Source organism: Euleptes europaea, chromosome 10 (assembly GCF_029931775.1).
Source record: "Euleptes europaea isolate rEulEur1 chromosome 10, rEulEur1.hap1, whole genome shotgun sequence".
Taxonomy (NCBI): domain Eukaryota; kingdom Metazoa; phylum Chordata; class Lepidosauria; order Squamata; family Sphaerodactylidae; genus Euleptes; species Euleptes europaea.
Genome location: NC_079321.1, coordinates 20,739,555 through 20,767,341, shown reverse-complemented (window position 1 = coordinate 20,767,341; position 27,787 = coordinate 20,739,555). Strand labels below are relative to the sequence as shown.

At 43.6% G+C, this 27,787-nt stretch overlaps 1 protein-coding gene across 1 annotated transcript in view; it reads left to right on the top strand.

Moving 5' to 3' along the window:
* Positions 1 to 27,787, top strand: part of KLHL29 (kelch like family member 29) — a 416,167-nt gene that overhangs the window by 276,471 nt on the left and 111,909 nt on the right. The window lies entirely within an intron of this gene.

Here is a 27,787-nt window from a genome sequence, read left to right as displayed (position 1 = left end):
TTTGAGCACCCTTGGAAGTAACCCTGCCTTGGGTTCTGGAATGCTTGTGAGAGGATATTTGAGCCATTCAGATGCCAGTATTTAATCAGTGGTTTGATTTGTTATGTTTCTGCAGAACACTAAAGTCAGTAGTATAATACCCAGAGCATGAGACCAGGGTATTATACTAGGAAAGAGATGTTGATAACAGAGTTTTTTATTTTCTTTTTAAAGAGTAAAAACTAATAGTATTTCCTGCATAAGTTACATTTCAGTATGGTCAGCTCTACATAGGGTTGCCAGCTCCAGGTTGGGAAATACCTGGAGATTTTTGGGACAGAGCCTGAGGAGGGCGGGGTCTGGGGAGGGAAGGAACTTCAATGCCATAGAGTCCAATTGCCAAAGCGACCATTTTCTCCAGGTGAACTGATCTCTATCGGCTGAAGATCAGTTGTAATAGCGGGATATCTCCAGCTGCTACCTGGAGGTTGGCAACCCTAGCTCTATAGGAAGCGTTTCTAAAACATTCATGAACACATGAAGCTGCCTTTTACTGAATCAGACCCTTGGTCCATCAAAGTCAGTATGATCTACTCAGACCAGCAGCGGCTCTCCAAGGTCTCAGGTAGAGGTCTTTCACATCACCTACTTGCTTAGTCCCTTTAACTAGAGATGCCGGGGATTGAACCTGGAACCTTCTGCATGCCAAGCAGATGCTCTACAAACTGAGCCGTAGCCCCACTTCTTCCTGGGTAGACCTATTTTCCTACTCATGCAGGTTTAAAAAGCTTAGTCCCAGGGATCAGTTTGAGGGGGGGGATATGCAGGTATGCATGCATGCGTGTGTGTGTTGAATGCCTTCAGGCTTCAGACATGGACAGGTTGATTTCTGGAGCATATGGTAGCCTGGAAGGACAGAAGCTGTCTCAGAAAGAAACCATAAACATTGGCTGGCCAAACAATGCAAGCCATCTGCAAAAGTTTTTAAAAAATGGATGATTGCAGTATCCAACAGGCAGGCAGTAGCTGCACCAATCTATTTACGGTACCATTGGTACATATGTGCAAATGAAGAGGAAAGAGTTGTGATGCTTTTTTGGATTAGGCTGTAATCCTACGCTTAGCTGTGTGTGTAAACCTCATTAAAATCAATGTAATTTAACTGTGCATGGCTATATCATAGCCGCAGGCAAAGAACAACCAGTTTATTGTGTGCCTTTTGCACATTCTTACAGTGGAGGATGTTAAAGCTGGCAGAATGGACTGTTCCTCCATAGATTGTTTGAGGAGCCAGGAATTCGGTATCTTCACTTCCAGGTGCAAACAAAGGCATGCATATATTTGGCCATTCAAAACAGATTAAGTGACTGTCGTCATAAGTGTTTTTTGCCTGTGTTTACCAAGAAATCTTTCTCTATGCAAGCCACCAGGAGCAGGAATTTAAAAAATGGAATGTGGATTAGTGTGTTGCTAGTTATCCTGGAGAATGTCTCTCCATTCCTTACAAGGACCACTACTGGATTTATCAGTAGATAAATCAGTAGATCAGGATAGGGGCCTGTTTTAGCAAATAAGTTGTTTTAAGGGGTAATTGTTGGGTGGACTCCAAAGGTTCATCTCTGCTACCTGTGAACTCCTGCTCTGAGAAAAGAAGCCAGTTGAAGCAGCCATATACCAATGAGAGATGTATGTTCCACCAGATGAAGGTTCTTTGCATTAAGGGAAAGCTTCCACCAACTAGTGAAATAGAACCTCTGTATCCAAACCATTGTGATAGGACTACTTTTGCAAATTCCTAAGAGTTCGTGAAGTCTCTAAAGTTAACGAGCAGATATAAAAGGATCAATGCCAGCTGCAAAGAAAAAGGTATAGCTTATCTGAACTCTACCTAGTAATATGGGTAATATCTAAATGAGAAAAGATATCACTTCTCTCAGAGCACCTCCTAATAAGTTCTTGCATTTCTTGTTGAATACCTTTTGGCCAGTTTCACCTGATTTTGTCCCAGATACAAATTATGGTGATTTCTTCTAACACTCTACCCCCTTTTCAGGTGCATACCCTGGAACTTAATACTCAGTGGACAGGAAGAGGCATGACTCTGTGACACAGCACATAATTTGCATGCAGAAAGTTTCTAGTTCACCCAACTCGGTGCCTCTGAGAAGCTTGCAAACAGAGCAATTTATAGGTAGCCTTTCTCTTAGGGTTACCAACCTCCAGGTACTAGCTGGTGATCTCCTGCTATTACAACTGATTTCCAGCCAATAGAAATCCATTCACCTGGAGAAAATGGCCGCTTTGGCAATTGGATTCTATGGCATTGAAGCCCCTCCCCAAACCCCGCCCTCCTCAGGCTCCACCCCGAAAACCTCCTGCCGGTGGCAAAGAGGCACTTGGCAACCCTACTTCCTCTATTGCTTGCCCTGCCCTCTGGTAATTGGAAATATTTTGCTTTGTATGTGGAGATTGTAAATAGCTGTTTTGGCTAATAGCCATTCATAGATCTGTTGTTTTTTTCTGGCGGGCAACTATTTGCCTGTCTGGGTCACTAGTAATTCTTGTATGGTGGCAGCTGAAGAAGTAATTTCCTCAGCCTTTGTCCACTTATGCCATGTGGCAGTTTCTCCGCTGCTTCGTGACTGCTTCCTGCATTTCGAAAGACTCGGCGCCTCCACTTTTGCTTCGTGCTTCTTCTACTGGGATTAAATGCTGAATCAGAAAATAAGGTCTTGACTCTCCTCTGAAATGTCATTTGTTCTGTATGATAGTATTTGATTTCCTAGCAACTTCTGCTCACCTTTGCAGTGCAAAGTACACGGCAATACTGTGTCCCAGTGACCCCGCTGCATTATCCTGCCAACCTGGAGTTCTCTTCAATTGCATGAGCACACGACAGAGGGAGAGCTGTTAAAAGATTCACACGCTGAATTTCCCCTGCAAAGAATGCTAAATATTTCATCAGAATACTTCTTTATTTAAAAACCCGACAAGCCCCACGACAGGAACTGTGGGTATCAGGATGCAAGCAGAAGTCATTTGATGGACTCTTCTTCCTCAGAGGAGATAGCATTGAGAAAAATATGAGGGTTCTATGCACAGGACCGAAATGGGGATTTCTAAATTTTTCACAGCTGGCTTTCAGAACTGGAACATTGGAGGCTGTTAAAAATAGTATATTGACTTCTAGGAGGGGAAATTAATTTTCCACACTGACTAACCTTAATGTTCTATCTGTGGGTGTGGTAAGATACCAGTTGGACCTAACAGCATTCATGCATTACAGAAGCCAGTGGACTGTTTTCATATAAACCATTGTGCTCCAAAATGACTCCATGAGACATGAAGGCTTTTAGTAATGTCTAGAGCACCAGAGTAAATGCAACAGGCAGAAGGGTTCTCTGTAGATTATCCATTAGCACACATATAAGATGCAAATCAGTTGAAATTCCGCTATATTACACTTTCCTTGCCCTTTTACTGTTGTTTTTATATCCCCTTTGCCGTCAGATGAGGCCAGTGTTTTCTTCTATGCTCCACTAACTTAAGAGAATAACAGCAACATCTTGTTCTCTACAGCTGTCTGAGAGAAATACTTTATACTGAAGGTTTCATCAGAACAAAGAGGTATAATAGCTTTAAATCTCACACTATGTGCCAGGGAGTATTTTCTTTATTTCATGTGAGGAAGTAGGTTTCAAACTCTGACAGGATGCCAAACTTCCGCTTCATAATAATTTCTTTTTTAACCTACTCCTAGTCAGATGGGAAAGGCCTACTTTGAGATTGGCGTTCGGGTACTGCTCTAATTTAAATGACACATGCATGCTTGCTATGCTTTGCTGTGGCACATGCCACTTTATTGTCAGGGCTTACAACTAATTAAATTTAATGCTGTGTTGTGTTTATACATGCACATATACTGGTATAGACAGAGACAGAAAGAGAGATTTTGTTTCTGCTGGCCTTGAAAGGCTTTAGAACGGCTGTCAGCGTTATGGTCTAATTGAAAATGCTTTCGCGTTTGTGTAGGCTTTTGCCTGGAGAAGGGGAAAGAGGAGATAAAATGAGTGTCGACTGATCTAGCAACAAAGCATTTTATTTGCTAGATTCAGGTTGCTGCTCTCGCCTGGTTAGGAATTCTTAGCCCCCAACTGGCTGAAAGGAGATGTTCTATTTACCCTTCATACATTTATCCAATTTGATTGTTTTAATCCTTTGCTAGGGGGGCCCTTTGAGATCATTTAAGATTGGCCATTTTCTAAAGTCTTGAATTTCTTCCTTTTTATTCAGCATTAAGACATTGTTGTTGCCATGGATAGAACGTCAAGTGAAGTGGACGTCTAGTAAGAACAGTGTTCATCTTTCTCAGGAATGGGACCATCCCCCTAAAAGCATATATTGCTATGTATGTTTGCAGATCTTCTTTCGTTTGTTCTCTCCTACACTCTCTTTCCCATTTTCAAAAATTGAAAAAGAACATTTGTGGTGGCAATCCTGCTGCGATCCATTTTTCGTTGGGACACAATCCACCAACTGTAAATTATGAGGTTATGATCCTCCAGTTCAACACAAGTACAGTAGAAGGTCAGGAAAACACTGTTGGCAAAGCTTAGTAGGATGGATTTTGTGGTTGGGCATGCAAGGCTCCACGGATTCACATTTTGGAACGAGAAGATAAGCCCCTCCTCCCTTTCCGATAAGATTAGCTGGCATCCCAATTTGGCCTCACTTCCACCGAGGTAGCTGTGCCTGGAAACACAGTGTGTCCAACTGCATCGTGCTTCATAGCTGTTCTTCTCTCCCCCCCCCCCCATTTCACATAATTCCTGTATTTAGTGCTGTTATGATCTGACTTGTATGAGATGCAGGATTAATAGTAACCATTTCTACAGCCTTTTATAGCGTAATGAGTTTTTGCAGTGTTCATGTCATTAGCCTTTATTATAGCCCTGTGGTGGCAGGTCAAAATGGTTCAACGGAACAAGAAAGTCTGAGAAAGTGTGATTTGTTGAGTGAATGTGCACCTGAGCAAGGATTTATTTGAAGCCATGTCTCTGTCTCTGGTACTCTATCCATTGGGATCCGGTGGTTTTTATTCAGTATTGAATTCCAGTATATTTTGGGAAACGATAGCGAACTGTTTCACAAAATATATCCCTGGTACCCTTAAAACACAGAGTAATAAGTAAAATATTTTTCATTTTTTTATGTAGGCCAAGTTAATTTCTGCCAGTGCCATTTTAGAAGTTAAGTGAATGTAGTTCAATTTTTTTCACCTCATACTGTGGTAGGAGTCTTATTAGAATACTCATATTAATATAATCCCTGAAATTGTTTGTACTGCCTTCTTCTTGTCTTCATTATGTAACTCACAGCTACTTTATTTAGAAAAGTAGTGTACAGTTTTTTGTATTGATGGCACCCTATTCTGAATCCAAACAAGCAACACACTAATTTGTCAGTGCTGGTGAAATACTTTTTTTCCATACCTTGCTAGATATTTTGCATTAGTATTTATTCTGTTCAGTAGAGATATTGTAGGATGTTCTTGTTATTGTGCTGCTTTACATCAGGGTAAGATAAAATACAAAAAAATAGAAAAAGGAAGATATCTTCCTTCCTTCATGCTGAAGGAACACATAAACACACATGAAGATGCCTTGTACTGAATCAGACCCTTGGTCCATCAAAGTCAGTAGGGTCTCCAGGGTCTCAGGCAGAGGTCTTTCACATCACCTGCTTGCCTAGTCCCTTTAACTGGAGATGCTGGGCATTGAACAAGGGACCTTCTGCATGCCAAGCAGAGGCTCTGCCACCGAGCCACGGCCCCTGAGCAAGTGAGAGAGAGAGAGAGAGAGAGAGACAGCAACTCCTCTCCATCTTCAAGATGGGAAGGAATGGTAGCCAGGAATCCTGGTTTCTGTGCCTGCCAGTCAAAGGGGAACATTTTCCTAAATCCGTTAACCCAAGGTCTACAGAGTTAGCTCAGATTAGATACCTGTTGGAAGATAAGGAGGCTCATGTGTCGTGTGCTGTGGCAAAATTTTGTCATTTGGCCATTAAGAAAAGAAACGATTTAGTAAGAAAGAAGGACGGTTAATAACCTTTTATATAAAGTAAAATATGTGCTGAAGTGAAGGTGTACATAATTTATCTACAGCAGACTAAGGTTTGCTGTATAGGTCTCTTATATTTAACTAGGTACATGTTTGGTTACGGATGCACATAATTTTTACTTTTACGGTGGCTTATGTAATTTTTTTAGCGTGGATTATTGATTGCATTTTATATAAGTGTCGGTTTAAGACTGTATTTTATACATGTGCTGGTCTATGACCGTAACAACAATAAACTAACTAAACTAACTAACCTCAATCCATTTAGTAACCTTAGTCAGCATCTTTCCCCAAGGATGATACTTTAATCACCACTAAGCAAAGGTAATATAATACTCTCTGAATTATCATCTCAAGATGTCAGACTTCTTGTTAATGTGTATAAGGTTTCTTTCTGTCATTGTTATGACTACTTAATGGAGTAAGCCACTTGCAAACAATCGTTAAGGTGCAGTGAAAGTGGATTGAAAGTGCATTATTTGGCCTGTGTAAATAGCACCTTACTGTGTTCCAGTGTTAGCATTTGGAATATTGTGAGATTGTATTCTGCATGAGGAATTTGGCCTCCAAGTTCCCACAACTACCTTGCTATTCATCCCCTAAAGAAATTCTACAAGACAACCATCCAAGCACTGTACCCAGTTGTTGTATAGCATAACCTGGTATCTGGCAAAGGGAGCTTTGACTGTGGAAAGTTTATACCCAAAAAAATCTGGTTGGTCTCTAAGGTGCTACTGGACTCCAATATAGCTCTCATAACCTGAATAGTCAGTTAAAGCAGCTTGTTCTGTGACATTTCAGTCTTTGGAGTTCCAGCCACACTCTTACTTATCTGCTCTCCAGTAGGAATATGTAGCATTGCCTGTGTTAGTTCACATGTCAGTTGAACCACACTAGCATAGCATACACTCACCTATCACCCCGTGTGCCTGCACCAAGATGCAAGCAGAGTCTTGGCTTTGTTGACAATATTGGTAAAACCCCTATGGGGTTTAATAGACTTGAGTTTTCTTAAGCATCCTTATGTTTAGGGTTTAAATTCAAGGTCACAAGTCTTACCTAAGGCTTGTGAAACCTTGATACCATGTTCTCTATAAATGTTGGCCATCTAAAAAATTTTTTTAATGCTTTGAGAATATATAAAAGCATCAGTCAACATTGGGCACTTTTGCATGTTCTCTAGCATTAGTTGGAGGCTCTACATGTGAATTGCTTTGAATATGTGTTTAGAAACGTAGCCTAGAACTGCTGTAGACAGGCAGACAGGGATGGACAGGGAAGGACAGGCCAGAATGGACAGACAGACAGGACAATCAAGCTCTGTGTGATGTCTTATATTCTTGTATCTATTCCTTATGTTTTTATCCCACTCTTATAGTCTGTGTGTACATTCTCCACTTTTAATTTATATGTGTACAATCAGCATACTTGTACATATTCTTCAGTCAACCTATATCAACCACAACATACATCTGGGGATTTCTCTCAAAATATGTTTTCTTTATTTAAAAAAATTCAGAAAACTCCATGCCTCAGTTTACCCAAAGACAGTAGCATTGCATACAGAGAACTTTTGCTGTTCCTTTCTCCCAAAGTTGAATGTTCCAGCTTTCTGTCATGCACAGAGCTTCATCGTGGAAGGTCTGAGAGATGCAAACTTCCTCACTTGAGCACATTAAAGTTACTTGGGTTGTTTGGAATGTGAACCGCTTCTTCTTTTGGGGGGGATATAGGGGCTACGCCTGTCATTGTTTCATGAACCCAGTGCTTTGATTGATCTGTTCAAATATTAACGTGCCTAGTGGGGTAGCCCAGAATGTCCACAAGGCCTCTCGATATATAAATATTCATGCACTAACATCTGCCACAGCTGCATATTTACTATTCTGTTTTTTTATAGGGAGAAATAGTCTCTTTGAGGAAGTTCCAAAGGAGCGGAGGTTGTTCTCTCTTTATACCTGTCATTTAAGAAGTCCTGTCAATATTTGGCTTGCAGCTCTCTTTTTCTTGTGTGACAAAGACATTAACCGCTGCTATGCCATTACAGTTGGTTTGGGCGGGGGGTTGTCCATTCTCGGCTATTCCTTTCCTGCTTTGGGATTACACCCCCCACATCACAAGCATATCACCTGAACTACATGACTCAGTGGCAGAGCATCTGCTAGGGCGGCTCAGTGGCATGGGGTTCAATCCCCAAATCTCCAGTTAAAAGAATGAGGTGGTAGATGATGTAAAAAAGTTCTATTGGAGAGCCACTACCAGCCAGTAGTGATCTTGATGAACCAATGGTCTGATTCATTATAAGGCAGCTGCATGTGTCCATGTGTCTATAGACATATGTGGAATACAGTTCAAGCTAAGTTCTCCCTTTAAACTCTCAGACAAAAGTGTCTTGTTTTTAACTTGCTGTGAAGAGAGTTTTCACCCTTCAAAAAAAAAACCTTAAATTTCTAATATCTATGATATCTAGTTTGCCTGACCAAACTATTTTCTATATTGGACTACAAAGCATCAAAATATCTGGAGAACAAAATATCTGAAGGGAGGTCATCTTTTAAAATAAGAAATTTCAGGGTTTAGGGTTTTCTAATGTCCTCTCATTCAGGGAGAATTGCTTATTATTACATCACTTGTCCCAGAGCTGAGACATAGCACTGAAAACAAATGCTGGACCCAATGAACCCTGATATCACTTGGGAGAGCAGCTCTTAGATGTCTACATTCTGTCTAGTTTCTTTGAAAATGTTATTTTACTCATTCCAGTGCTAAAGCTCCTGTAACTTCAGCAGTTAAAGTCTAAGTACTGCTTCTAACTTGATGCATGCTTTTGGTGGTGAGATTGTTCAAAGTTTGGGAAGGAACATGGGTTTGCTGATTTTTCTTTCTTAGCCTCTTTAGGCCCATTTTTTAAAAATTGCATGAGGCTGCTTTATACTCAGTTTTGCCATTGGCTCAGTATTGTTTATTCTGATTAACATGGAGATCCCAATAGAGGTCTTTCAGAGACCTGCTTTCTATATCTTCCATACTGATCAAGCATTTTGAAAATTGGGTCATAGCTCATTCTTAAACACATTCATTTAGTTGTTTATTTAGATGTTTAAACCCTGCTTTTCTTCCCAGCGTAAATCCAAAGTGGCCTTCAGTATTGTTCTCCACTCCTCCCTTTATCTACACGTCTACCACCCTGTGAGGTAGGTTTGACTGAGAGAGAGTGACCAATTTATGATCACCCAGTGAGCTTCCATGGCAGTGTGGGGGTTTGAACCTGGGTCTCCCAGATCCTAGTCCAATACTCTAACTTGCATGTCATACAGGTTCTCTGTAATAACATGTATTGTTTGTTAGGTGTACCTGAAATACTTGGATTGTAATTATTTATTTAAATAGTTGTGTTCCACTTTGGGACCCAAAGCAGCTTACCACAGCAGAAACAAACAATGCAATATAAATACACCAATAAACAAAGGAAACAATAAATTGTATTTCAGTCTTGCGCTTGCACTGGATACAGTGGCTGGCTCATTTGAAGGCAAAAGTTGAGAGCTACAGGCTAAGAGCCAAAGGGTCAAGCCAGCGTGGTGTAGAGCCACTCTTGGTTGGTAGAGCCACTCTTGGTTGAGAGCCAGTGTGGTATAGTGGTTAAGAGCGGTGGTTTGGAGCAGTTGACTCTAATCTGGAGAGCTGGGTTTGATTTCCCAATCCTCTCCACATGAGCGGTGGATGCTAATCTGGTGAACCAGGTTGGTTTCCCCACTCCTACGCATGAAGCCAGCTGGGTGACTTTGGGCTAGTCACAGCTCTCTTAGAGCTCTCTCAGCCTCACCTACCTTACAGGGTGTCTGTTGTGGAGAGTTGAAGGGAAGATGATTGTAAGCCGGTCTGATTCTTCCTGAAGTGGTAGAGAAAGTCGGCACATAAAAACCAACTCTTCTTCTTCAAGACCCCTTTGGTTCTTGTCCCTCTGGCTGTGGTCAGCCTTTATACCTTTCCTTGCTTGGGAACAGTGAATTTTGTTGCTTTTGACTTGTATCTAACTGAGTCTGTTTTAGCAGAAGGCATCCATCGATATGCAGTGCAGGGCATGCTAGTTTCAGTTGGCAACTTCAGTTGTGGAGATTCATCAGAAGCCTGATCTTGACCATCCATTGGCCTTACAAAAGCCTTTAGTTTCAGTGTGACTTAGAAGGAAGTGAAAGAGGGAAGTTCTGTACACAGCGGCCTCTGGCGTGCTTAGCCCTGAATTCTAGCTTCTAAACCACCATTCAGTTTTGGTTGCTGTTGTGTTGTGATTATTTTTTTTTCTTAGATTTTATTGGATTTTATACTAAAAATTTTCCATTGCATTATACAACATCTATGACAATATAAAATTTCAATTCTAACCTAAAGTTGTTATAGTTCCATAACATATAATAAAGAAAAAAAAGAAAAAAAAAGAAATGGAAAATTTTGACTTCCCCTTCACCTCTATCTTCCTCTTAATAAAAAGTTCATCTCGTCGTAGTTAATCTAATCTTAATAAACTATCAATATCCTGTATAAAAAAAAACCATAATCTGTTAGTAAATATAATTATGCTTATTCATTATAAAAAAAACCAAAAATAATCCTCTGGATCAGATTAGAAAATATTCTTCCATTCTTCCCAATTTTAACTCATATTCACAATAATGCATCCACGCCTCCCATTCCCCCAGAAACCGAACGTCATTTTCTTCATTTAGAATAGCTGTGAGTTTTGCCATTTCTTCCACTTCAAACATTTTAACAATCCAGTCTTTTTTCTCAAGAATTTCTAGCCCTTTATTCCCAAAATGATGTCTTAATCTTAATTCCACTACATCATTAATAGCCATGCCACCCGTCCACACTATCAAAGCCTTTGGATCCAGCAATCATGTTTAAATCAATCCTTTAACCATGGTCTAATACTTCCTTCTGTAACTGAAATAGGCCAGTCAGGTATGGGAACAGGATTTCTTTGTTCTCTCTCATTTCCTCAGACAGGATACGTATCCAAAAATAACTCTTTCTGGGCTTCATCTCCATCGTGGCTTCAATCTGTATTCCTTGACCTGCTCTCTTCTTCCTTATATCCACACGTCGTTCCATGACTTTTTTAAATGAAAAGTCTATTTCTTGTATGTCTGATCTCTTTATCGCCGGCTGGTTGCTTTCTTGAACTTCTGTCTTCTTCTTTGTATCCTTGTATTCTTCCATGACTTTTTGGGCAGAAGAGTCCATTGCTTGTATGTCTGTATTTGTGGTCATCGTTTGAATTTTCAAGACTTTTATGTCTTCTATAACCAGATCCAACTTCTGATTGCCTACCTGTGATGATTGGTCAAGAGTCGTCATCATTGAAATCAGTTGAGCCATCTGTGTTGAAATCTGTTTTAATTGTTTAATTGTCACCTCAGAATGTTTAGCAAGCATGTCCTGTATTTTTTTTTCCATGTTTGAATTCTGTAGAATTCCCTTTGATTTCATAGGAGCAGGGCTATGTATTAAGCCAAAAGAAGCTGGTAAAATACTTGTCCACAGACAGGGCCTTTAAAGTTCTAATTAAAAGATAATAATTCAAACATCAGCCTTATAATTTTTTCGGGTTGAAAAGAGTCGAAATTGGCTCTAGAATTACGTTTTAAAGTTTTGAAATACCAGTGAGTTTTTTTCGGTCGCTCTAGGTCGGGCTGATCAGGAAGTATACAGGAAGTTGCTAGTGCCGTGGACCTTCTACCGCCTCTTCTCGATGGTTGTTCCTTCAGGAATGATTTCCAAGTAACTCGAGTGCGACGCGTAATCGGTCCTACAACTACTTCCTGTTATTTTAGTTCCGATGATAGATAGGTTGTTATAGAGGGACTTCCGTTCCAGGCGCTCCCTTACTGCAAACGTGGCAGGATATTCTTCGCCGGAAAATCAGGAAGAAAAATCACCCTCCCCTTCCCTTGGACCCATTGGTGATAGTTCTTGTCAATCAAAAGGTATCCTTCCGACTCTTTATTATGGTTTAGGCTGATCGGATTGATAAGGCTCCTGTCGCTAATCCCGATGGCTAACTCAGATCAAACTTTTTCAGTTCGGATTAAGGAGGAATGGGGGTCCCAGAAATATTCTTATCAGCCCCCCGTCTGTTCAAGTTTCCAGTAAGTAGACGAAGAGTTCTTTTGTACTCACTTGGGTGTCAAGAGGTGAGGTTCTTTTCTTTATGTAGTCCTTATGTTGGTATTAAAGTGGTGGAGGGTGGAGCTTGATGCCTAAGTTGCGTTTTGGCGATGTCCTTCCCTAGTGCCCTCGCAGGACCGGCGTCCAGGACTCCGAGGGGCTTAAAAAGCCCCCTCAGAGTACCTAGGAGGTCAAACCGCGTTTGCGGGCTGCAGGGAATTCCTGCTTTCCAACCCACTTGCAAGGGTCGGATTGGGGTATCTATGTACCCCAGAAATAACGCAAACTTGGATTTCTCCCAGGACAGCCTGGGGAAATGGAGTGCTCTCCCCAGCAGCAGCACCGGAAGCCGTGTTGTGATTATTAAAGTGAAAATGATTAAAGACAGCACTTGATAAAGATGGGCAGAAGTTGATAGAGATGATGGTAAGGTAGCTGGATACGTATTATTAATATTTTCTAAACTTTATTTGAGGGGTAGATGTTTTGAATTCACTGTTTTGGGAATCGGGCAATACATGCCCAAGGTTGCTTCCTCTTTACTGGCTCTCCGAGTATGTCCAGCTTTCCGGCAACCTAGTGTGTATATGTGTTGTTTTGTCCACATGACTGTCACACCACAAGCCCAAACTCCATTCCATCCCACATCTTGTTACATAAGAACATAAGAAAGGTCATGCTGGATCAGACCAAGGTCCATCAAGTCCAGCAATCTGTTCACACAGTGGCCAACCAGGTGCTTCTAGGAAGCCCACAAACAAGATGACTGCAGCAGCATTATCCTGCCTGTGTTCCAAAGCACCTAATATAATAGGCATGCTCCTCTGCTTTGGGAAAGAGATGCAGCTCTGTGGCATTTGTGGTATTAAACTGGTTCTTTGGGGGGTGGGGTACAGCCTCTCCTTTCATATTCAGGATTCTGCTTTTCCTCCTTTACGTGTTCATTGTCATGTATGTACCGGATATCTCTAATTGTGCTCGCCTGTGGTATGGTACTGCCTTAAAAACACTAAAGAGGAAATAACAAGCACACAAGTGGGAGCTGTGAAATAAAGACCTAACACTTCTAATGTGTGTGCACGTGGGGGGAAGAAATTCCATATTTAGGTGACTTGATAGCAGCACACCACTAGCGACAACAAAGTGCCTTTAAAGTATCAGCAAAAACAATGCTTCCACCTTAACCTTGTTTTGGTATCAGTTCACTTCGACTTTGGCATAACTGTGTGCTTGAACATATTGCAGAGCCGAGAAGTTCTTCTCAGTTACACCTAGCATGTACCTTTGCATCTTGCAAAATCCAACTGCCAGCATTTGTTCTTGCTAAGTCATCTGTCTGATTTAACACATTGTCTACACTCACAAGCTGGCTAGCTAAATTAGTAGGACAAAGGATCGCCTCCTTTCACTGTGGAGGCGGTGACAAAAACAAAACCTTCAATCATGTTGGTATATGTGAATATTAAATTGCCACCCAACTAGCCGTTGGGCTAAAATAAAATAAAACTGATCATGAAGGGATTGTTCTAGTTCAAAACTAGCTTGTTTATCACAGTGTATGTAAGGTTATTAAAACAAATAGATATGTATGCGTGCTTTAAATGTTTCTGTTTGAGTGGGGTACATATTGTGGACACTTGATATCATGTGACCATTAAAATTGTAATAGGTGACATGCCTCTTTGGCCGTTAACACATGGCTCGGTTCTCATTTGTTTTGTCTGTTCACTCATATTTTTTGTAAAAACCTAACGCATGGTTTGAAGGAGTGCTGGTAGGAGCCGCTGCCGCTCTGTGCTCTGCCGTCCCCCAGGTGGAGGCGAGGGGAAGTCAGCGACGGGTGGAGGCACAGGAGCAAGGGGGAGGGGGAGTCAACCCGGGTGCTGAAACACACCGGTAAGTACTTGGAACTGCCGCACACCTTTATTATAAATCGGAACAACCCAGTAATTGGAAAACCTGGGGAAGTTCTGGAAGGAGGTGAGTTGATCATGCTGGTGGGAGACGACCATGCGTATAGACTGCAGAGATTCATTACATTCCCTGGAGAATCGCAGGACAAAACGCCCATGCGTTAACGCCCTTAGTCTCTTCATGAGAGCAAGTTTGTAGAGTGCTACTTGTCGGGTCTGTTAAAGCAACTGTTGATATTGCTTAGCAACATCATAGCCTTCTCCTCCCTTACTTTCAGAGGAGGTGCTTTCACCACCCATACAGATTCCCATGCTCGCTACTCCTCCCATGACTGACACTAGAATTGTAGCCATAGTCAACTCTTGAGTAGTCACTATTTGTTTCTTTGTTTGTTGTTTGTTTGTAGTCCACCTTTCTCACTGACTCAGTGTGGATTGCAGGGTATAAAACAGTGCAGACAGCATAAGATAACCAAGGAACAATGTATTAGGATTAGGATTAGAAAGATTCTAGGTGGCTACTGAAGGGAGCCTCAATCTACAGAAGCGGCAAACCTCTGAATACCAGTGCTAGGAGGCAAGATCAGAGGACAATCTTGGCCTCTATGGCCTGTTTGTTTAGCCCTCCAGGCTGGCCACTGTGTGAAACAGTAAACTGGACTAGATGAATCACTGCTCTGAGCCAGCAAGCTCTTCTTACGTTCCTATTCTACTGCAGTTTTAATCTCCTTTTTTAATGTTCTTTTGATCATTACTGTTTTGCACATTCTGCAAAATGATAGAAGTAGGGTTGCCAGGTCCCTCCTGGATATTTGGGGATCGAGCCTGGGGAGGACAGGGGCCACAGTGGGGAACAATGCCATAGAGTCCACCCTCCAAAGTATCCATTTTCTCCAGGGGGAGTGATATCTGTAGTCTGGAGATGAGTTGTGATTCCACGGCATACCCAGGTCCCACCTGGAGCCTGGCATCCTTAGATAGAAGTGTGGGGGCCTTCCTGATCTTCTCAGGCAGGCCATTCCACAAGGTGGGAGCCACCACTGAGAATACACATGGATGGGCAGCTTCCTGTCTTACCTGTTTAGAAGGCTTTACTCAAATGAGCAAAGCTGTTGCATCAGGGCATTGTGGGAGAGACAGTCTTGCAGGTACACAGGCTCTGTGGGTCATTGTTTCAGTGATGAGCCTGGCTGGGAATAGGGTCTTCCAGATCTAATGCATTTGTAAAGGTATTTCACATCTGTTTAGAGCCCCATGGCGCAGAGTGGTAAGCTGCAGTACTGCAGTCTTAAACTCTGCTCACGACCTGAGTTTGATTCCAATAGAAGTTGGTTTCAGGTAGCTGGCTCAAGGTTGACTCAGCCGTCCATCCTTCCGAGGTGGGTAAAATGAGTACCTGGCTTGCTGGGGGTAAAGGGAAGATGACTGGGGAAGACACTGTCGTCGGAGCTAGCGGATTTAGGAAGAGTCCCCAGGAATAAAACACCAGTCGAGCCAAGCTACATAAAACAGTGCTTGTTTTATATACAGTGTTCAGATTACTTACAACGATCACCAACGCTTTCCACATCCACTAAAATCTCCCACACCTGGATACAAAAATATATACATTTATACCTTCCCAATCACCAGCAACCAATCAGCTAACTGCTGAGTCATTGTGCACTCATTTCTGGTCATTTCATCAGCTTAGCCAGAAACCGGTTCAGATTGGCTCTTACTTGACTTCTGTTAGAGCCTCACAATCCAGATGCTTATGATCTAGGTTTCTGAACTGTCAAATTCTGATATGCCAGACTTGCTATTTTGACAGGCACTGGCAAACCGCCCCGTAAACAAAGTCTCCCTAGGAAACGTCGGAATGTGACGTCACCCCATGGGTCAGGAATGACTCAGTGCTTGCACAGGGTACCTTTACCTTTACCTTTTACATCCCTAATCTCATCTGAGTTTTACAGTTTGAAGTCTGATACGAGCATTTTGACATCTGCCTCCCGCCAGTTTTGCACTGCAGCAATAAAACCTTGTGCTTGTATTTGTATGAATAGTTTTGTGTTGAATTTATAGGACTGGGGGAGGGGAGCTCCTGAATAGCGGAGGCATAAAATCATAAACTACAAGTATAAATAAGTGAACACATGAATCGCATTGTCTGAGGAGTGCATAAAACATCTGTCTAAAATGGCTTGGAAGCAACACTTCGGGTGGCCCGCACTGTTTAAATGGCTTGAAGAATTAAAAAGCCATCCTGCGAATAGTCGTTTGAACTGGAAATTGCCTCTTTTCTGTTTTCCATGCAGACATTTTAAAATCCCATTGTACTTCGTGAAAAGAATTGCCATTTTCTTTGGTGTCCACTGAGTTGTACGTATTAAGAAAAAGTGCTTACATCCTCGTCTATACACATGAGTTTCTGCTGGGTGCATAATAACAGCGGCAATAACGCTACTCAGAAAGCTGTTATAAAAGCGATTTCTGTATATGATTTTGCTTGCAGGAAGTCAGATGTTTCAGGAATCCCAAAGAGGTTTTATAAAGCAGCAAGGCAGGTAGCTCTGAAGAAATACCAGTGGTGGTCTTCCACAGGATGTGAAACAGACCTTAAATTTAGTCTTGCTATACATTACATGTGAAAAAGCCTCATGAAGCTGATGGGGCCAGAAGGGTAAAACTGAAAAATACCCAAAGATTCTTGAGTTGCTAATAAAATGGTATGGCAATATGTCATATAAGAACATTAAAAAAGCCCTGCTAGATCAGACCAAGGCCCGTCAAGTCCAGCAGTCTGTTCACACAGTGGCCAACCAGGTGCCTCTAGGAAGCCCCCAAACAAGACGACTGCAGCAGCACCATCCTGCCTGTGTTCCACAGCACCTAAGATAATAGGCATGCTCCTCTGATCCTGGAGAGATATAAAGATGCCCACATACCTTGAGCCAATTACTTGGATCCACCAGAGCAGCTCTTGCTGCAGCCCAAAAGACTCCCAAAATGTTGCTCTTGGGGGACTGGGAACCCCTAGGAACAGCATTTGGAGGGGCATTTTGGGTTGCAGTAGGAAGGGGAAGGTAAAAGTTCTGCTCAATTGGCAGAAATCATGCTCTACTGGTAGAAATTGTTCCATCTATAGAAACTCCCTGGTGGATTTAAGCCAATATGTGTGTTTTTCAAGCAAGCTTATTTTTATGAGTGGCATGCTAAACGTAAAAAGTAAAATCTAGGGTTGCAAGTTGTCCATGACTAAAGTGGAGACCCCTTGGCTCAGAAGTAATATGACGGTATGGCTGTAAACTAGGGTTGCCAGTCCCCTGGCTTCCTGTGGCCACTCTTGAGTGATAGAGGGATAACTTTTTTTTATGGCCATCCAGCCAATGGTATCATTTCCAGAAAAACCTTAGACATGAAGTCAGTCCTTTCTAGGAATCACCCAAAACTCTACAGTTTACCATAGTTTCTGGCGATTCCTAGAGTGGAATGATGTCACTTCTGGATTTTTTCTGGAAGTGACATCATGCCATCAATGATGGCCACCCCTCCCAGTCTCCCACTAGTTGCTGGGCTGGGCAAAGCCTCCTAGATTTTCTCCTAGATTTTGGACAACAAAATCTAAGAGATGAATGTTTACAATAGTTTATATGTTTATAAATAAATTAAATAGACCCCAGACCTGAGGTCCATACACGAGTTCTTCTTCCAGGAGCCAGCTGTAACTGTAGTTTTGCTGGCTGGGATTTGGGGAAGGTCTTTTCAGGGGGTCCCCACCACGTAGATTGTGGAGTTCCATCCCTAAGCATGCTCCTGTTTTGCTGGAGGTTTGGAATTCCCTTGCTGTTTCTGTTGTAATGTCCCCCTATACATTTGCCTTAGCAGCATTCAACAAAGATGGCACTGGCATATATATATCTGACACATAGTTTGGATGTAGCCATGTTAGGGTTGCCAACCTTCAGGTACTAGCTGGAGATCTGCTATTACAACTGATCTCCAGCCGATAAAGAACTGTTTCCCTGGAGAAAATGGCCGCTTTGGCAATTGGACTCTATGGCATTGAAGTCCCTCCCCTCCCCAAACCCCGCCCTCCTCAGACTCTGCCCAAAAAACCCTCTCACCTGTGGCGAAGAGGGACCTGGCAACCCTAAGCCATGTGCAAATCACCAGGAATCCTAGAGAAAACTGACACTTGGAAGTTCCAGAAGAGTTCCCGGGCTAGATTGCCATCATCTTCTCCTTAACTGCTCCAGCAGCCTGATATTAAAAGTACCCATGTAAGATGGTTAGATCTAAGGAGCTTTGAAGAGCATGAGTTCACAGAGCGGTGCTCTCTGCTAGGTTCTGGCAGTGTTATTCCGCCTCCCTGTTCCTGGGCATCAGGGAAACGCTGGGAACAGAATGGGCTCTGGCAGAGGATCACAGCACGAAGAGGCAATTGGCAGAAATACCACACACACACACACACACACACTTGCATGAGCCTTTGTTTAGTGTTGCCAGGTCCCTCTTCGCCACTGGCAGGAGGTTTTTGGGGTGGAGCCTGAGGACAGGGTTTGGGGAGGGGAAGGACTTCAATGCCATAGAGTTAAATTGCCAAAGCGGCCATTTTCTCCAGGTGAACTGATCTCTGTCGACTGGAGATCAGTTGTAATAGCAGGAGATCTCCAGCAGGTACCTGGAGGTTAATCAACCCTATGCAGTCACTATGGCTAGATAGAATACAAAACAATAACACCAATTTGAAATTCAATTAATATATAATATAAATATATCCATTTGTTACTTGGTGCAAATCCAACAGTATTTGTTACTTCACAAATACATACAATTCATTCTCTTTTTTGGTTGCAGCAAAATAAGCAAAATACTTGTTACCTCACAATACTTGTACCTGGAGGTTGGCAACCCTGCCTTTGTTCCATTCACAGAAAAACTTATGCAAGAGGAAATAAGAGTTATTTCTGCTGATGTGCCTCCGGGCTGCTGCCCCCTGCCCTGCATCTCACCCTGTTCCCAAGAAGTGTCCTTTGACCTTAATACGCACCCTTGGGGGAGGCTAATGGAGGAAGGCAGAAGTAAGAGAGAATGGTTCCATTATTAACCTGTTCCCTTTGCACTTTTTCCATTAAAAAGATAAGGTGAGCTTTTAAGGCAAACTCAGCCAAAGGTGGTCATAGGCTGTGCAAGCAGCATTTCATTACCTTCTGCTAAGCTCCGTTCCCCCATTACCCATGATTTATTTATATTTTAATTCTTCTTACTACTATTACTAAAGGGGTGGCATTGCTGACTTCTACTGTTCATACAATTCAGAAACCATGTGTTTGTGTTTGGGTTCGCCTTATTGGATCAGCATTGTGGGGAGAAGCCCTGTGGTTTACCTTTTCACATGGGGTGCTGACTGTTCAAAGGTTTCAGAACTCCAGAGCATTTAATTTAATGCCTTATGCTACATGAAAAGATCAAAAGGGTCTAAAAGCTATCTGCTAGTTTTCTGCTAAAAGCAATTAGGATACATTTGAATTCCACCCAGATCATCCTGTAATAAATATTTTAACTTTCCCCTAAGCATCTCTTAGATTTTCCAGACCTGTCTGCTAGTAAGTACAACAATCAGAATTAGATTTCTGGTTAAAACTGGACAATGTTTGAATAGCCAAAACCATGTGGCTGCATTCCTTTCCCTGTCTCAGCATCTCATAAAATGAAATTTCAATAATCCTTAATTTCTCAAAACTTTTAATGATCAGAACTGACTGCATGTGTTCTGTATAACCCCTTTCCAAAGTAACCTTGAGGAAATATTACTTTCTTTCCTCCCGTATCTTTGTCTAGCCTAATACAATGGATGTCCTCTGGGCCACTCAGATAAATGAAGTTGCATTATGGGTGGATATTGCTTAGGAAAATGTGCCAGGAAAATATACTTGATAAATCACATACATATCTAGGAATTCTAGGTCATTTCGGACACCATACTTTTTAGTCAGATATGATGAAGAAGGCTAAGTTTCAACACGCACTACATTTATACTGATCTGACCATTCAACTTTTCTGTTGGTGTAGCTGGCTACTATTCCACTAACTTCAAATTTAAGATTCTGTTATGTTAGATTAATTATTGTCTGCTGTAAAAACATTATCATCATCCGCAACAACAACAAAAGGAAGAAATGTTTATGAGAGTGTTTTTGGTTTGTTTTATTTTGTTGCTTTGTGTTATTTTGTTTTCTTTCTATTCTTCTTGGTACGCCAGGATGAACAGATGACTTTATCCATTTAGATTGCCCTACAGTGGTGAACTCCAGTTAATCACCAGCTCTGTATGCTACCTTAAAATACATAAAGAGACATACCAATCAAAACAGAATTCTGTCATTCCAGACCTTCCATGGCTACTTTTATACTAACCCTTGACAAGTTTAAATATCTCTTGAATTACAGCCAATAAAACAAGATAAGGGTGTTACAAAAGATATATATAAAGAAGATGTTGCAGACCTAGAATTCATTATTCAGTTTTGAATTGGTGAAGATTTCATTCTGTGTCTCAAAGCTTAAGGAAAATTATGGGTGGACTTCTCACTGAAGTCAGTGTGTGGTTATTGGTGTTTTACTTTGCTGTATTCCTGCTATCTGGCAAACCACCTCCATTAGTCTCTTGCCATGAAAACCCCAAAAAGGGGTCGCCATAAGTCGGCTGCGACTTGACGGCACTTTACACACACACATTCCTGCTATGTATGTAAAGTGCCATCAAGTCAAAGCTAACTTATGGCAGCCCTTCAAGAGGTTTTCAAGGCAAGAGGTGAACAGAGGTGGTTTGCCATTGCCTGCCTCTGCATAGCAACCCTGGACTTCCTTGGTGTTCTCCCATCCAAGTATTAACCAGTGCCAACCCTGCTTAGTTTCCAAGATCCGGTGAGATCGGGCTAGCCTGGGCCATCCAGGTCAGGGTTAGATAGATCACGTATATATCTAGAACTTGTAGGTCATTTCAGGCACTATTCATGCTGTGCTCAAATAATATTCCATGGTCTCAAAGTCCTGGGTACTTGTGATAAGCATTTGTGACCAACATAGAGTTGTCATCCTCCAGGTGGGGCCTGGAGCTCTCCCAGAATTACAACTGATCTCCAGAGACTACAGAGATCAGCTGTGCTGGAGAAAATGGCTGCTTTGGAGCGTGGGCTCTGTGATATACCCTTCCGTGGTCCCTCCCCTCCCCAAGCCCCTGCCTCCCCAGGCTCCATCCTCGAATCATCAGGATTTCCCAAACCGGAGCTGGCAGCCCTAAACCAACAGCATCCAGACCTTCAGAACCTACCATGGAATTTGCAGGAGCACCTTTGTGCCGCCTTCCCCCATCACCTGGGGGAACTTGTACAAAGGAGGCAGCAGCGATGGTGCTCTGGGAAGTGCTGAACAAGAGACCTGAAGTTCCTACATCCGCAACACAGCAGTAGTATTACCACTTCGCTGCTGCCCAGCTGTGAGCGCAATCCTGAGTGTATAAACTAATTTTGAACATCCAGTATATTAATCTGTTTATTTTGGATTGTTTCTAATCTGACTTTGTATGTGCCTGTCCAGATGTTACGAAACATTAAATATCATTGGCATTGTGGGTAGGTTATGAATGATGGCTGGTGTTAGTCCTGTTTTGAGTACCAGGGGAATTGATTGTCTGATTATATGAATACATAGAACATTGCATTAGCTCTCAGCTCTAATGGAGTGCACATTTCATCAACACTCTTGCCCCTTGCAAATTAATTTCTACTTTGGGATCATCATCTCTCTGGTGAAAGAATGTAAAACTGTTGCAAAGGAGCTAGAGTTAGGGAAGGGGGATATAAACAGCCCAACATTTGGATGCATATTATTCTACAACAGGTGACAAATCTGGCTGTCCATTCCACTGACAGAAACCATCAGCCGACTTAGCTAGGTAGTAGGTTCTGTTCCTCCCCCCACACAACAACAACAACAGATTGAAGGCACAATGGGTGCAAAAAGGCAATAAAATAACATATGGATGTGAATTTTTTGCACAGTCTACTCCAAATGCACTTTTTTGCAGTGTAGATCGAATTTTGAGAAAATGCAGCACAGCATTACATTTTATTTATTTAATTACAAAAATGTGTATCTGCTTTTCTGCCCTCATCAGGGCCACCAAGGCAGCTATCAGATTAAAAACATACATAATAAAAACATGTCTTAAAACCATTAAAAGCAAACAAAAGCACATCATTAAAACCAAAGCTAAAACACAAAACATAAAAAATTAAAACACAGGGCAGGCAGGAGAGATTTCTGAGAAAACACCTGATGAAACAAAAAAAGTCTTCTCCCAATTGCAGAAGATAGCAAAAGAAGGGGACATGAGTCTCCCCAAGGTGAGATTTCCAGAGTTTTGGTACTACAACTGAGAAGGCCCTCTGCGGGGTTGCCTCCTCCTATCACAGAAGGTGAAGGCACCCAAAGCAGGGACTCGGAAGATGATCATGGCAGTCAGGTTTGTTCATGAGGAAGCAGGCGGTCCTTCAAGTGTTCTGGTCCCAACCATATAGGGGTCTAAAAGTCATAGAATCATGGAGTTGGAAGGGACCACCAGGGTCATCTAATCCAACCCCCTACACAATGCAGGAAATTCACAACTACCTCACACACACACACACACCATTGACCACACACCTACATGCCCAGAAGATAGTCAAGATGCCCTCCCTCTCATGAACTGCCTAAGGTCATAGAATCAACATTGCTGACAGATGGCCATCTAGCCTCTGCTTAAAGTCAACATCTTCTCTTTGAATTGTCCCTGGAAACAGATTGGGAGCCCCACCTGGGCAGAATAAATAAACACAATGCAGAGTTGATGGGCCAGGACTGGAGTGACATGGTCCCTCCGACCAACTCCAGTCAGCATCCTGGCTGCAGCATTCTAGAGCCATTGAAGCTTCCAAACATTTTTCAAGGGCAGCACCACATAGAGTGCATTGCGGTCCTCTAATCTAGTTGTAACCAGGGCATGCTGCACCACAGCGGCCAGATCATTTCTGCCTAGGAAAAGCCACAGCCGGCTCACTAGCTGAAGCTGGTGAAAGGCACTAATGGCCATAGCTGTCACCTGCTTATATAACAGTAGATCTGGATCCAAAAGAAACTATGGAGCTGGTCCTTCAAGGTGAGTGCAACCCCATCCAGAACAGGTGACACCTGAAGTCCCGGGTCTGACCTTCCATTCACAGTAGCACTGGCTTTTATTGGCTTTTAAGAAATATGGTGTGGGTGTATACCTACTGCTTGCAAATGACTAGTGTTATCTGGATAGTGCTTTTTTTTAAAGAAATCTGAAAAATTTTAGAGTGATCTATCTGATGAAGATACAACGTTTGTCTTCAAGAAATTAATTGTGATTCAGTATACCTGAGTTTGGATAATGTTAAAAAAACTCTGTTTTTGTAAGTGAAATGTTGGGTCATCTTTTGGAACTGTCAGCATTTGTTGAACATCTAAGAAGGCCTGTACAGCATTGGAACATTTAGCAGAGAGAAATATAAATCCATCTTGGAGTTCAATAATGTGAATAAGACTATTTTATAATAATAAGTTTTGTGTACATAAAATATGTTTCCATATATAGTGAATGAGCTGGTGAAAAACTCTCACTAGAGGCATTTTGAGAGGGAAGAAGAAGAAAAAGAGTTGGTTTTTATATGCCGACTTTCTCTACCACTTACCGTATATACTCGCGTATAAGCCGAGTTTTTCAGCCCAAAAAAAGGGCTGAAAAAGCCGGCCTCGGCTTATACGCGGGTCAATACGGTAGAGGGGGGAAGGAGGAGGGAGGGGGGAACTTACCACCGCCATCTTTTCCAGGCCGGGAGCGGCCTCCAGAGCCCCCCTGGGGCCGCAGGGAGGGCGCTCCGCCGCCCCCGCCGCCTTCTCCCGGCCGGGAGAGGCCTCTAGAGGCCCTCTGCGGCCGCGGGGAGGGCGCTCTGCCGCCCCCGCCGCCTTCTCCCGGCCGGGAGCGGCCTTCAGAGGCCTGCTGCGGCCGCGGGGAGGGCGCTCTGCCGCTCCGCCGCCTTCTCCCGGCCAGGAGCGGCCTTCAGAGGCCCTCGGCGGCCACGGGGAGGGCGCTCTGCCGCCCCCGCTGCCTTCTCCCGGCCAGGAGAGGCCTCTAGAGGCCCTCTGCGGCCGCGGGGAGGGCGCTCCACCGCCCCCGACGCCTTTTCCCGGCCGGGAGCGGCCTTCAGAGGCCCTCTGCGGCCGCGGGGAGGGCGCTCCACCGCCCCCGCCGCCTTCTCCCGGCCGGGAGCGGCCTTCAGAGGCCCTCTGCGGCCACGGGGAGGGCGCTCTGCCGCCCCCGCCGCCTTCTCCCGGCCGGGAGAGGCCTCTAGAGGCCCTCTGCGGCCGCGGGGAGGGCGCTCCACCGCCCCCGCCGCCTTCTCCCGGCCGGGAGCGGCCTTCAGAGGCCCTCTGCGGCCGCGGGGAGGGCGCTCTGCCGCCCCCGCCGCCTTCTCCCGGCCGGGAGAGGCCTCTAGAGGCCCTCTGCGGCCGCGGGGAGGGCGCTCTGCCGCCCCCGCCGCCTTCTCCCGGCCGGGAGCGGCCTTCAGAGGCCTGCTGCGGCCGCGGGGAGGGCGCTCCGCCGCCCCCGCCGGATCCACCGCTTCCCGCCACCAGGAGCCCAGAAGGTAAGTCTTGGGGGGGGAGGGATTATAAGCCGACCCTCGGCTTATACGCGGGTGCCTAATTTTTCCCCATTTTTGGGGAGAAATTAGGCACCTCGGCTTATACGCGGGTCGGCTTATACACGGGTATATACGGTAAGGGAGACTCAGACCAGCTTACAATCACCTTCCCTTCCCCTCCCCACAACAGACACCCTGTGAGGTAGTTGGGGCTGAGAGAGCTCTAAAAGAGCTGTAACTTGCCCAAGGTCACCCAGCTGGCTTCGTGTGTAGGAGTGGGGAAACAAATCCAGTCCACCAGATTAGCCTCTTCTGCTCCTGTGGAGGAGTGAGGAATCAAACCTGGTTCTCCGGATAAGACTCCACCGCTCTTAACCACTACACCACGCTGGAGGAACGTATGTCATCAGGTTACCAATCATACATGACGATTGTGCCTACCCTGTCACTCCAGGAGTGTGTGGGGCTGCTGTCTTGTTAACAGCCACTGAAAATGCAACCACCAACATAGAACTCTTAGCAAGTACAGTAGGTGGGAAACTCCAGTTAACAGAATGACTCCATGGAAGCATGGCCAGGCCACAAACCGAAGAGCAACTCCACACTCTCTTGTGGTGACATCATGGGACTTGTACCAAGTCATCCATTAATAGGGTTGCCAGGTCCCTCTTCACCATCGACGGGAGGTTTTTGGGCGGAGCCTATGGAGGGTGGGGTTTGGGGAGGGGAGGGACTTCAATGCCATAAGGTCCAATAGCCAAAGCGGCCACTTTCTCCAGGTGAACTTATCTCTATCTACTGGAGATCAGTTGTAATAGCAGGAGATACCCAGCTAGTACCTGGACGTTGGCAACCCTATCCATTTAATATGGATCCTAGTATTTGTATGCTCTTAGAGATAATAAAACGTGGTGCCCATGGGTGCCATGGTTCCCCCGAACACCTTTTTTGCTGCCCTCCAAGTGTTTTTAGGAAGTGGGTAGGGCTTTTGCCCAGCAAGGCTTCTGATTGACTATTGGAAATTTGATCGGCTATGCTGATTTTTTTTAATGTTGCTTTGGCAGCTGCTGCCCCCACAACACAAGGATCTACTCTGTGTTACTGAATTTAAGCTGTGGCAATCATTTTGTGGCTGGCTTGGCTCCACCTGCTGCAGCAGCCATTTGGTGGCAGCCATTTTGTTGCTGCTCCCTTTGTGCCGTGTCAGAATTCCAAATGCATCCGCTGGCTGAAAATGGTTGGGGATCCCTGTAATAATGTATAACATAAGTGTTTATATAAACGTGAATGAATGTGCAAACATAGTTGAAATTCTGGGACATCCTGGCACTGGTCAATTGACCTCTGCCTTAGGATGCAGGCTCATATACTGTGTTTTAGATCAGACATTACATTTTTTTCCCTCCATTAGCCTTTTATTCCTGTTTCAGGCAAAAGTGCTGGAGCTGTTGCCCGAGACAGATTCTTTGTTTCACATACATAAAGCTATTAGTTACCTTTTGCAAGAATGAACTAGGTTGTCTATTTTCCTGGTAATTTCATGTAACAGCTTCCTGTAGTCATACTCAGTAGGATTCTTTGGCTGATCTATTACAGAAGCCCATTATGTAACAGATCCTGTGGTGGTCTTGTTAAGCAAATGTCTCCTTTCAGCATTAAAGTTAATTACCATTAACACAAATGGGGGGAAAGGCTGCCAGCATGCTGAAAGGACTGGTGTTTTTGAAAGAAAAAAAAACTTTAAAACATTGTCCCTGCTGTGTTTGAGGCACTGTTTTGTTGGGCTCAGATATTTGAAATGGCTCCAGTTGAAGAAACCTCATGGATACCATCACTTGAAGAATGTTACTCAATGTCTCCACGGATGCAGATGTCACTTCCCTTCAGTGATTTGTGTGGGGGACGAAGCTGAAAAACAGACTACTGTGCTCACCACTTGTTGGATGCATCGCATCAGATACTGCTTCGTTTAAGTGGCGTATTTCATGGATGTGTTCCAGACGAGCGAACTGGCCCTTTGACTAATAATGGACCTTACACATTAGCCCTTTTCAGTCATCATGGTTTACCACACATACAAGGAGAACATGCTACGCAAGATCCTTCTGATGCCCACAATCCACAGTTTGTCTGAAAGGGGCAGCATACACATCTTGAGCTTCAGGACATGCAAACCAGAACCCTGGCTCTGGTATGTACGTACCGAGGCCGAAAATACATATTTCACCCCTTTCAGACAAATCAGTGATTGCGCGCAACAGGAGGATCATGTGTAGCATGCTCTCCCCATGGTAAAACAATGTCTGAAAAGGTTATTCAGTTGCAAACCCCCCTGTTAGCTATGGACATAGATCATGCCTATTATTTTGGGTGTGGTGAAACACAGGCAGGATGGTGCTGCTGCACTCGTCTTGTTAGTGGCTTCCTAGAGGCACTTGGTTGGCCACTGTGTGAACAGACTGCTGGACTTGATGGGCCTTGGTCTGATCCAGCAGGGCCTTTCTTATGTTCTTATGATCAAGCATAAAGTTTCTTGAAGCAAAGGGTGAAAGACATTGAATGCCAGACAGACCTTGGAAAATCACCATTTTTCCTAGTACCTGATAAATCTAGATACTTGGTCTCACCTGCAGCTTATTTTTATCATCTTGAGTCTATTAATTATAGGAAGGCCTTGACCCTTGCCAGATGCCAGGCCCTACCATCGGCTGTTTTAGAAGGGAAATATAAGAAGATCCCTAGATCAGAGAGGTTATGTCCGTGTGGAACAGGGGACATTGAAACCATCGAACATGCACTGATATGTTGCCCATCCTACCACAAAGTTAGATCAAAGCTTATTTCTCCCCTACTTGGTAAATTCCCTGATGAGTCAATTGAGCTTTTGGCAAAGAAGCTCCTATTAGGAGAAGA